Consider the following 13,442-nt stretch of genomic DNA (forward strand, 5'->3'; position numbering starts at 1 on the left):
TATGGATAGGTTTTATTATGTGTTGCGAAAAGCGGAATTTGATTCTTTTTGCTAAATGAATTATTAGTCACATTTTTTTGTACTATTCAGTAGTATCAGAACATTAAGATGTGTTTTATGAGACTTGGGCAAGATTTATCTTTCAAGATCAACTTATCTCTTGCACTATATCAATGCCGATTAAATATTTTATGGCACTGGATCCGTTTCACTTCTTGGTAACCGTACTGAGTAGAAATTATTACATACACTGTTTGACTTGTCGGACCGCTGTTTTATAAAGGCACAGCCAAGTGAAATAATTTTCGTTTCATTCATTTGCTTACTGCTTGAGAACAAACATTCTTTTGTTTGAAGAAGAGGAGAGAAGAAATATTCTATTTCTTTAGAAATCAGTGTTAACTAAAAGCTTTTTACAAGAAAATTATGGAGACAAAGTAAGTAATAGAGAATATTATTTTTAAAATTCAGGTCTCTCTGTTTTCCTGTTATACATGTATTATATTGTATGAATGTCACTTTGCATCAATGAATTAGCTCTTTACATTCTTTAAGATGATATTTTTTTTCTCATTAAGAGTTTTGCATTTTAATATCAGTTTGATGTGAGTGATATCCTCAATTCCTATTCACACGCCTAAAAATTCGACTGTACTTAATTTTTCACTCAATTTCATTGATGTAGAACTTTTAAAGAAAGACGCCAGAAGAATATTTAGCTAGTCTTCTAGTTTGAGGAAGGCTTCCGGTCCGATGGCTTGGCAAATGTCTACCCAATCTTAAACCCTCCAACTGGTGAATTTTTAAAATTGCTATTGAAACATAACTCTTAAAAACTGGGCAAAAATATTTTTATGACAAAGCGAATTGCCCTTTGCATGCATTATAATAGCAAAATATAATTCAACTCTCTAATATCATATGACATATTTAGACTATACCTTCATAATCTGAATCAATTGAACTGCAGGAAATAGATTAGCTTCGAACACTAAATCTTAGTTGCTTTTGTTTTTCCTGAATTCTTTCAACTTGTTATTCAGATTGAAAAAATATGTCATTTAGAAGTGAAAAAATAATGAATGTCAGAAATAAAGAATTCGAGCTCTAGCGTTTACTGAATGTCATTTTTCAATTTATACTTATGATAAAGCTGAATGTGTGTGTGTGTTGGCGTTCTGCAGGCCAAACCGTTTGATCTACAGCTACCAAATTTAGCACATGTATACCTTGGATGTTGGGAATATGCACCTCGGAGTTATTTTTTATTCTTTTAATTAGAATGTTAATTAATTAAAAATTAAGCAAAATTTCGGCGCTTTTTGCGATAACTTCCGAAAATATTATAACACAAGAAACAGTTTTTACATCAAATTATATTCAAAAAATTATCTTTTTTAGGATAGCAATATTATAACCTAGAAATTAAGTTTCTATTTTTAATTAATTAAAAAAATATTTTAACCATGTATTTGAGCAATTTATTTCGCACAAAATAAAATTTAACCTGTACGAGCAAATTAAGCGTACATGGAAAAAAATTAGCTGTTACCAACGTGCTGCCATTATATTGGGAAAAGCTCAAATTAAAAAAAAATAAGTTAAATAGTACAGCAAATTAAATAATGAAATTAATAATTATAAATGAAATAAATAATCATATTTAATGCCTTTTTAATTAATAAATGTTCTGATGAATTACGATTTTTAAATTTTTATACAGATTCTCCATTCTGTGAGTCATATTTCATAAAATATTAATGGGACACCAATATTTTAAATAAAAAGGTTACACTCTTTGGCAATCAAAGTTGACTGAGTTATGAAAATTTGAATGTCTCTATTCTATTTCTATAAAAATGCGCGATTTTAAACTTCTCCATCGACCATCTTGAAAAAATAGCCAATCAGCGTTTAGACTTTCCTCGAGACTGATTGTCTAAAATGTTGATTGCCCTAAAATGATATTCAAATTTTTATAATTCGCTCAGGCTTGATCGCAGAAGATTTAAACGCTAGATCGTCAAAATAATTTTACTGAATATGATTTATAGGAACGAAGGACTGTACAAAATTTAGACTTCATAATTGTTTTCAGAAGTGCATTTAGTGATTGAAATAAATGATTGTTTATTGCATTCAAATCCTTTTGAAAGCAAAACTGAATTTTATGATGAATCAGAGAAGTTTTTATTGAATAATTTTATGTGATATTTCATAAATTATTAAAAAAAATTCTGTGGTATACATCTATAGTCATTTTTTTAAAAATATACTTGGTTTCAGAAAAAAAAATTTCATATTTTTTTGAAGTTTTATTCCTTTCATTTCAAATTCAAACGGCAGCTGATAGCAAATTAGAGCGATATATAGTACAATGAACAAAATATCGTAAAAATATGACTATCGAAATATGAAACTTAAAAATATTTTGCTGAAGAAATTAAAGTATATAAATAATTATTTCAAAATTTTAGAGAGCATTTCTCCTGGTGAACCAGCTGGTCGCCAAAGGCGACTAGTTGATAATAAACTGCACTATGATTATAAAAATCAGCAATCGCTTCTGTTAAATCTCAGATTGATATTTTTTTTTTTTTTTTTTTTGCTCGTTACAATTTTTAAATAAAGAAAAGGGTTTTTTTTAGTTTATAATAATTAAGTTACTTTATGTTACAGAATGCTTCATGATGATCATTCTGTTCCTCTTTCGTATGAGCCCCTTATTTCTAATCTGCTTGCAATTTTAGCACTGCAGTTTTACAATTCATCTAATTGTGATCTTAGTAACAATTTAAAGATTTTCGAAAATAAATCATTCGACATTATATTAATGTATGATAGTAATTAAATAAGTGTACTATTTAATATAATATCATTCCCGTCTTTTACTTTCTTTGCAATTTTTTATAAAAAAATAGAGCAATCAGCTTAGGAATCTTATTATATTTATTTTTATTATTAATGAGCTCATCATATTCACTTTTACTAGTCAATTTGCTAAATATGTCAATTATTGCAGCCATGACTAAATCAACTAACTCTGAGAAACAATTCATTCGGCACCTTAAATAACAAGAATAGAAACACGGCATTGTGTTTTTGAAAATAGTTTCATTCACTTTAAACAAAAAATACATTGCAACTTCTCCAGTTTTTCGTTCTTTCATTTCTTTCTTTCTTTTCATTTCCCAATTTCAGAATTTTTTACTTGATATTTTTGAAGCTCTGTTAATTTTTCTTCTAGACATTTCAGAATTCCCCCTCCCCTTCTTTTATATACCGTCATTATTCAAGAATTAAACTCTTTTTACGCCATGCTGCGGCCCTTCTTGTAAAAAAGTCTGATGGGTACTATTGTTTGGTTGAAGAGAGAGAAAATTAAATTCAAAAACTGTAACCGATAATTTCCCTCTGCCAATTTCACCGAAATAGAAAATTTCTTTGTAAATAGAAGAAAACTTGCATTTAAAGAACCGGTTACAAGTTTGATTATTCTGCAGTAAAATTCATAGGAGAAATACTCAGGCGTATGTCTTGTTTCCGCGACACATTTATTTCATTTCTCAAGACATATTTATAGATATCGTTTTTTTCAATTGATCCTATTTCAAAAATAAATTATCAAAACTTCGATATGAAAAGACAAGGACCATGCCAAATCTGCATTTTGTTGAATCCTGCCGTAGCTGCCCCCTGTGTTTATTCCACTTTTGTGCATGCACACCCTGCAGTAGTGAATCTGGTTTGTAAGTAAAGCAACAGATTTCAAAGATCCAATATAAATCTTTATATGAAGGCATCTTCTTGAAATAAGAACATTATTATTATGCTTATCTTTTACTAACGTTCATATGGAGGTATGTAAAAAATGAAGACAGCTGCCTAGTTCACACATTTCGGGAAACATAATTAAGAGCAAGGCGAAGAATGTCATACTGAAGTCGGCTGCATAATGGAGCCTGTGTACAAATTCACGTTTTTTGCAAATTATTATGAAGCGGAAATGGATTGCGTGTTGCTGCCAATTATCATTCTTAGTGTAGTTCATTGCCCTGATCATACGAATAGTATCCCTTTATTGTCTGGAAGTATCCCGAATATGATAAAATGAATATCCTCATATTTGCGTGTTTGTCTAAGTCATTAAGGGATCTCAGGACTCTTAAAAATTATCCGTGAAAGAGAATATGATAAAATGAATATCATCATATTTACCTGTTTGTCTAGTCATTAAGGGATCTCAGGACTCTTAACAATTATCCGTGAAAAAGAATATGATAAAATGAATATCATCATATTTGCCTGTTTATCTAGTCATTTAAGGGATCTCAGGACTCTTAACAATTATCCGTGAAAGAGAATATGTTAAAATGAATATCATCATATTTGCTTGTTTGTCTAGTCATTAAGGGATCTCAGGACTGCTAACAATTATCCGTGAAAGAGAAAAACCATTCTTTTCCCAACCTATCTAATTTACAAATGGAACAATTGGGAAATTTGAAAATTTAACCATATAATGTTCATATACAATTACATTATTTCTCATATTTTCATCTAATCTAATATAATAATGAATTTTTGTTTGTTGTATGCGCTGCCGTGTCGTTCATCCGATTGCAATAAAACTTTGCCAACTTATTGCTTGTACTTGCGCGAAAGTTATAGGCATAGTAGAATTATTAGCATTTATTTTGAACAAAATAAAATTTACAAACAAATCGTTTTAAGCATTTCTATTACTAAACATTATTTTAAAATTGATAATTGACAAAAGAAAAATAGTAAATGGCAAACGGAACATGTCATTCGGAGTTAATTGCGCACATATCAAACAGAATAAAATTATTAGAATCGATGCCAGTCAATGTGAGTGAAATGAAATCGGAAATATTTAGTGCAAGCGCTAACTTTTTGTTCTTTTCGTTAATGAATAGTAATCTACACAAGATATTGTCATTCAACATGCACAATATTTTGTCTGCTGCGAAACGCACATATTATTCAGAGTTTATCTGACACATACAAAATAGGATTATTATCATCGATGCTGATCAAGGTAAGTTATGTATAATTTTATATCAAAATAAGTTTTCTAGTGCAAAGATCCATATTTCTGCTTATTTCGTGAATCGACAAACGGTTATACAAATGCATATCATGTTAATTGCTCGTCAAAAAATATGCCTCTCAAATGTTCATCACTTACTAGATCTAACAGCACAGCACGTAGAAATAGGCGAATTCAAACTTCTCAGATAAACAAGCGAGCAACGAAGTAGATCGTTTACGTGCTTCAGAATCTCGAGATCAACATGCGGTAAGAATCGAAAGACAATGGTCTTCTAATCAATCACGCGCATCAGAATCATGCAGCAAGAATCGAGGCAACTATTCAAAACGGAAAGTCGATTGGAGAAGATGTGCTCATTCCCATTATTCCCACCGACATGCTTTTTGATTTCAAACGATTGCAGTTCCCCATTAGATTTGCATTCTCGATGATCATCAAAAAGGCGCGAGGTCAATCACTTCAAGTACGGATTGAATTTAGAAAATTCATGTTTTCCATATGGCCAGTTGAATACTTACGAATCAGACAGTCAAGAAATTTATTTGTTTTTGCTGAAGACGGAAAAACAAAAAAAACTTTGTATACCCTAAAGTACTTGAATAAAAAAGTTAAAAAAAATAGAGTAAATATTAGTTGTCTTCTCCTTTATATATCATTCAATTTCAATGAATGTATTTATTGCCGACAAGAAAACAAATATCATTCTCTCTATCATTCCTAATGAATCAAAATAGCTATTACAAATTTCAAACGATATTTTCAAAATTATTTTTTCTGTTAGTAACGTGCCGGGTACCAGCTCATTAAAAAGCTAAAATTAAAAAGTTATAAGGAAATATAAATCGGATACTCAAAATCTTAAAAATCAGTATTTTACTGCTCTCAGGATTCTTCGGCCTGTGGCTGGATAATGATGTATCCATCTGTCCGATGACTGCTGGTGATTTCTTGTAATATTAGAGGATATTCATGGTCGAGCATTAAACTTATGGTGGCAAGTTTCTTGATCTTCATTTTAGGTTTCTTCGCTGGGGAGGTTAAGAATGGTTGTTTTGTGATGATTTGGAATTCTTTTTCGATTCATATCTTTCTTACTGAATTCTTTGGAGAGACTATTTCGAAGATATTTGGAGTTTCTTTGGATTTTGGTTCTGGTATAGAAATTATATCAATATCAGTGGAACAGCTATTACTTGGGCTATTGTTGAGTCCATTATTGTTGTCTGAGTGAAAGTTTTTGCTGTTTTTGTCAGAGTTTAACATATCAAGTAATGTCTAAATCATCTATTTGACAGCTGTTAGAAGCGGCCCAGTTTTGTGCTTTTTCTTATCCCTACTAGAATAAGAGCCCCTGTAAGATGCAGCCTGCTATGATTTGATGAAACTGACTACTGATCATTTTAAATTCTCCTCATTTGCATAGTGGTATTTTAACATTGCATAAACACCACAAAGTTTAAACAGTCATTGTTTTTGCAGTTTCCTTTTCCCTTATAACGCATAAACCAAGTTTCAATCATGAGAAGTTTTCAAGCTTCATATATGAAAATTATGAACTTTCAATTTGTCCCCCCAAAATAATGTCTGAAGATAAAATTGTCTTGCCCGTTAGTTAATTCAAATATACAATTCTTTAGTTTCATTTTCTTGTGGGCATGCTTCCTCTCGACAGAGAACACGTGACATTGCTTAAACATCGTTCTCTAAAATGAAAGTTCTTCTTATGAAAGATATTCGAAGAAAAATTCTCCTTTTCCCTTTTTTACATACATTAGATAAGTAAACGAAAAAAATAAATAAATAAGTCGAAAATGAATCAGTAAGTAAGTGAATTCCATAATAATAAAAAATTCTAAATGAATGTGCAGTATATATTTTTTAGCTAGATTTGAAAAAGAAAAACAAATATTTTTGATTTTCTAATGTCTTCAGACCATTGCAGCGTGTATTTAAACGTGCATTGTGAAAACAACTTAAAAAAATGAAACCTATTTTTTTAGCACGCTTATAAACAAAAGAAGTTCTTATAATCTAAATTTCATAATCTAAATAAATATTTGAATCTTAATACTTGAACGCGAGTAAGTATTATCAGTTTACTTTCTGAAGATTTTTTTAAGTGACCTATAAAATTGAAACTTCGTTTATTGAAAACATGTCATATCCATTTCTTTTTAGTCGATGGTTAAAAAATAAGTTTCAAATACTCTAAATATTTATACAAATATATCTCATATGGCAGGTATATATAATACTTTGGTTACTGTTTTTGGAGGATATCACGCGAGGTAAGAGTATGTTAAATCTATCATATCAGCTGAAGAAATTATACATCTCTGAAAATTTGAATAGCTGGGTGAAGGTACATCTTCATCATCTGGCCACAATCGGAAATTTTGATCTTTTTTCCTTATCCTAACGTCATTTCAAAATGAAATGTCAAAATAACAGTTCATTTATTTTATTTATAAATGATAAAAAAAATGAAATTTTTCAAAAATTAGCAAGATTTTGTTTAGACTAGATCAATTAAAATAGTTTTTTAAATCATTTCGAGATTCTCTAGAATAAATTGAAAAATGTTAAAAAACATTTAAGGTATGTGATTTGAGATTTGAAAATTTTATTGTCAAAACAATTTATTGACATTCAGTAAGTGTACATATTTATCGCATTCAGTACAGATAGTATTCCGAACAGAATTCCGTAGGAAAAACGTTGAAGTATAACCACAAACGGAGCTACCCCTGTCTGTCAAATCATCTTTAAAAAATAAATCTGGGAAAAAGACTATATCGACAGTATTGTCAGGCACTAAGATGAATGCAAATTGGTCCCCTTTACGGTGTAGCTTATGCACCCACTACCTACGAAAGGGTACGACCCGACATCGGTATGCAGCCACCTCATTTCCATTCCATTATTATGCCCTCTAGGGAAGCGAGAACCTGCTTACTTATTAGAAAGCTTCTTATCCCCTTATCCGAGGTGCTCCCTCGGTGGAATAAGTTTGAAGAATAGCATTAGTTCTTTACATTAAAGTTCTATTTGTTGGATGATTTTTCCAAAGTTTTCATTGGTGGTTTGTGTTGGTACTTAATCCTGCAAAGTGTAAGATTCTTTGCATTGGTGCATTAGAATTAAAGTTCTCGGTTAATTTATTTAAGGCAAATTTATGTTTTACTCCATATTCAAGAAAAAGACAAAAGATCAATTCATCTTAATAAAAGTTACAATATCTTTAAGGTAATGTATCGTTTTTCGTGCCATTCAAATTTGAATACTCTCTGTTAACATTACTATACTTGAAAAGAAGCATTATGCTTTTCCCCCAATCCAGTGAACAATGATATGGAAGAATTATAATGCACAAGAATTTATGTTATATTCCTCTTGCTCTACGAAGGTTCAATAGGAAATGAATTAACTCTAGTTCACGCAGAATCACTTCTTTTGTATATTTCTTGCAAATCTAACAAATCATGTTATGTATAAATCATGCTCAGTTTACAATACATATTTACTTGTCTTTACTGCAAAACTTGTGCAACTATATCAAACATTGTTTTCTTTAAAACAAGATAATCGAGGAAGGAGCATAAGAATCGATTGATACACAAAGTAATCAAATTAGGTAAAGATTGCTTGAAATTTGCAATACATATTTATCAATAAAAAGTCATTACTTATTGCTGAATGACTCTAAATTTCTCCGAGAAGAGTCATCATATTTTTAAAATTGTTGAATATTAAAATGACAAGCATTTTTTTTATACTTAATATAACCAAGCCTCTGAGAAGAGATTTTCAATTCCTTAGAATTAAGTAGATTCGTAGCAGATTTCAAATAATCCATTAATGCCAATGAATTAATCCATACAATTTACCATTAGTCACATAGGAAAAATGATTTTGTACGTCATCTACCATTTAACTAAACGCATTGATGGATTCGAAAATTAAATGGATGCGGGACTTGCATCGCTCGATAAAGTCATTGTTTTTTATGTATAAATAAAAAAGAATAAAATGGCAAATTAAAGTATAAAAAAGATTGAAAAAAATAAGAAAAACCATCCAAAGTTTTATACCCTTTTCCACAATATACGAAACCACTTATGCTATTTGTTCAGGACATCTGAAATAAGTACAGCTAGTTATGACGAATATAGAAAAGTGTCGTAAATATGAGCACTGTAATCTGTTCTGTGTAAAAATGCTATTTGAACTTTGAAGGATTCAGAGCAGTATCAGCCGTGCTGTGGGTTTTAAAAAGACATAATCATTGAGCGGAGCGAAACGAAAATTTTGTAAGTAATGTTTCGCTTCTTTCGGTTAAATTTTGAATTTTAATAGATGAGCAATTGTCTTGAAGATTTTTGATCATTCTTACCAATTACTATTCCTTACTTATTCACAGTTCATTCATTTGTGTATGCAGAAATTTACATGAAAATATCCCTTCTGCAATTTGAGATAAAGCTTGTTTGTTTTTAGAGTTCCTTTAAATTTAGAATGACAAGAGAATAAGTCTTATAACAATATTTGAAATAAGCAAAATATTTATAATCTTTAAATAAAATTTTTATAAGTTTTTTACTACTTTATTAATTTTTTTAAAGTTATCATTGTTCCGTACTAGATATGCAAAGTAATTCAAAATGGAGAAAAATTTCACTTATCTCTAGAAATAATGGGCATATTTGAAAGAAATGAAGTATTTTTATAGGTTGATAAAAATCGAAGCAACAGCTATGGTTAACTCTATTGATTATGTATACGGGTCATCAATGCTGCAAAGTGTCAAACAGATGTTGCAAGATTGAGAGAAAAAAAAGAGAATTAATAGGAATTATCGTGGCCTCTATCTACTTTCAAAACGTGAATTCAGTCGGCAAATGGGACGGTTGACTTGTTTCCACTCTTTCGGTTTTCGAGTCCTGAAAATGTTTCTAGAAATGAGAACGCAATAGCTCTTCTAAGAGAATTCTAAACATATTAGACCGGTTCTAAGGACCGAAGATCAATCTGATCAGTCTATATGCCGAATGTCCTCACTTTGTCCCCAGCAATTTGTCCACTAGAGAAACCCTATATGAACATATTTATCTTTATTTACAAGAAATTATGGCTAATTGTGACCATAAAAATGCGAACAGTGGGCTTTAAGATCTCGTCATTATATCTGACAGAGATCACAGAGTCTCTGGGAAAGATATGGAGTTTGTGCGCCCCTCTGATATAATGCTTTACTGACACATCACATCTCTGCTAGCATAGATCTCTTTCTCATATGTTATTGGATAAACAGCTGGTTTCTGGTTCCTTTTAAATAAAAAATACGTTTAGAATCAGTTATTAGTCTATATCTGATCTTATAAATGAACAGAGCGGTCTTCCAGAGATATTTGCTTCAAAGTCAATATTTTGTGTATCATACTAAATTAGTTCTTTTCTGAGCATAAAAGAATGGGACTTATGTGATTGCTGTCAAATGCAGGAATGGTATCTTGCAGTCTTCAGCTTGATTTCCAAGGATACAATTGGTCAGATTCCTTTTTTATGGATAACGAAATTCGCCCACTTAGATTCACTTGGTCGATGAATTTCTAGAAATTGAGGATATTCGGCTTACGGATTAGCCAGCCAGATCTTATAACACTGGAGTTCGTACCGGACATTCTTAGGAGGTCCATTGCAACTCGCTTTTGTATTTCCAAACACATCCAGGACCTGAAAGCAGCATTATTGGAAGAATGTGAGTGATTGCCACGCAGACTCTTAAACTGTCAACTTTCCGGAATGTATAATAGAAAGAGAGGTCCATTATACCTCCCCCCCCCCCTCCAGCTTCAAACAACAATTATGCATTGATGACGTGATCATCTGAGTTAACCATAACTGTTATTTTATAGCTTATCAATTTATGAACAAAAAATTTCCTTAAGAAATGTCCATTATTTCTGATGACATTCGTTTAAGAATTAAAATTTTCTTAAATTTAATAAGAGTGTAATTTAAGAACTCGGTACAGTATTTTGTAAAACTGCAAATATTAAAAATAGTATATTAGCTTTGAGCTTTCTTTGTGAACTGTTGTTAACTATATGTAACACTTTAATTGAGGCTTGCCTGCAACATCATTGCACACAAATTATGATCTCATACAAAATAGTTCATAATACATCATTATAATAAAGTTTTAGCAAATTTACTACCAGGCAAGGCACTCATATAAAAACCAACAAAATAATTCCATTTTATTGTACACTAAAAACAGTTTCTTCTAGAGATTATTCTTCATTAACCCTTCCTTGTCACCAAATTTTTACTTCGATTATTCTAAAATATCTAATTTAAATATGCATGTTATTCATTTTAGTTAGGTTTTATAAATTTTGAACTGAGTAATGGTGAAATTGAGTAACAACTCAATAAACTCTTGAAGTTCAAAATAGCAAAAACAAGCCTTTAGAGAGTACGTTTTCATAAGTGTTTTAAAATAATGATTTTTTTTAAAAAAATCAAAATCTTAAGAGTAATGTCAAAATTCGCAAAATCGTCAGGTTGAAATGAATACTTTAAACTGTCATTTCACTCTCATAATAATTCATTTCAATCTCTTCTTTTAATTTTTAATGATCATGACTTAATATTCTCATTTATCTTCTTCAACGACTCAGGTTTTTAGTATTTTTACTTTTACTACCAATGATAAAAGAAATATAAATATTCCATGTTTTTGTGCACTTACAACATTCATTTATTTGTATTCCTATTTTTTGATTTTCAATATAGTTCATAATACGTCATTATAATAAAGTTTGGGAAAATTAACTATCAGATTAGGAACTCATATTAATTAACATTTAAGCGATTAATTGATGAAAATAATCAATGCACAGCATCTAAATCTTCGTAAAATGGCAATCATCTAAAAAAAAAAAGGCACTGATGATTTTTACATCGGAAACGATCTTATGCCAATTTACAGAAAACGCTTTTCTACGTTTCATCCGATTTTTTAACAGTAATTTAATGTTTTTATGACACTCTGCGTTTGAACCTTTATAGAAGTGATTCTTAGGGACGACTTTCTACGTTCAAACCAGTTGAAGGTTAAATAAACGCGTGTAATAAAAAGCATTACGTTCCTGTCTATTTATTATTTTTATTTTGCAGAAATCAGAATTTTAAGAAACCGAATTTGTAATCTTTTAAATATTAGAAACTATTTATTTTTGCATGAACTTCAGAACTTTGTGATCTTATATTTACATGCAGAATACACGAGGGGGAAATTACGATTGGATAAAATGCTCAATTGTTTGATTTCATTTTATAGATGTTCATTCCCGCACCATATTTGTGAAAATAGAATAACTTTAGAACAGAGTACTTCGATCAAAACAGCATTTCAGAAAGGTAATAAAATGTTCAATTTTTAAGGTTCAGCAGTTTATTCTTCTCTTAAAAAAGCCAATAACCATTCCATAACCAATCATCTGCAAAGAATTTTTCAGGAAAATTTAGTTTTTTAGAAGTTGAGAAAATATTCCTATTTTTCACAACCAAAGTGTTTCTATTATGCATAAAGAAACTGAAAATCTTTCTGTTTCAGACAATTTTTTTAATTTTTGAGAGATTTATTCGACATTTCCGAGAACTTAATTTTTGAAGCTTATAAAATGTTCATTTCTTAAATTGTATTGTTCAATATTTCAACTTCCCATAATTAATCTGAAAGCAAATGGCTCTGCAAACACTTCGTTTTTCACTTATCGCTTTTCTTTGGTAAATATTTCGCTTATCTCAGAGTAAACTGATAACATTTTAAATTATTTCAAGCTACTTATGATGAAGTACATCCTCATTTCAATGATGGTTGCATATTAAAAGTGTTGATAAAAGTCAAATAAAAATTTTCAAGTTAAAATATAAATTGAACTACACTTTATAACATGGTGAACTTGAAAAACGGCTAACAGTCTTCTAATTAGTTCCAAAAAGAGTGTAAAATGGTCTCTAATGTGACATACAGGCAAGCCGATCGAACAGAATCCTCCGCCGGGTTTTGCTTTCGGGACTTACTATGTCCATCCCTTTTAGTTCTCACTTACTAGAATTGGATCTTTTTTTCGAGTTTGTTTTAAATCCATGTAGCAATATATACAGCTTTGAAAGGATGAAATCGTTTGCCAAATTTAGTATTTATGTCAAATGTTCTGATACCCCTTACTACAGAAGCAACGAAAACGCTTATTATCCGGTTCATTTAAGGAAAAAGAAAAGGTTTCTTAGAATCGGCAGAAGTAAGTATCACATAAGCCGAAATTTCGCATTTAAATGCTGGTTGAACCAGCTT

The 13,442-nt window shown here is 30.4% G+C and overlaps 1 protein-coding gene across 5 annotated transcripts in view; it reads left to right on the forward strand.

The window, feature by feature from the left end:
* The first annotated feature begins 261 nt into the window (after positions 1–261).
* The window catches only part of LOC129960919 (MFS-type transporter SLC18B1-like), a 128,430-nt gene continuing 115,249 nt past the window's right edge, over positions 262–13,442 (forward strand). For 2 of the 5 annotated variants that reach the window (XM_056074662.1, XM_056074655.1), the window contains exon 1: positions 9,272–9,387. The gene's annotated coding sequence lies outside the window, so the exon portion shown is untranslated. Of the gene's footprint in view, positions 438–9,248; positions 9,388–13,442 lie in introns of those variants that run through there. The other 3 variants (XM_056074660.1, XM_056074656.1, XM_056074663.1) reach the window with 3 other exon arrangements.

This window comes from Argiope bruennichi, chromosome X2 (genome assembly GCF_947563725.1).
Source record: "Argiope bruennichi chromosome X2, qqArgBrue1.1, whole genome shotgun sequence".
NCBI lineage: Eukaryota > Metazoa > Arthropoda > Arachnida > Araneae > Araneidae > Argiope > Argiope bruennichi.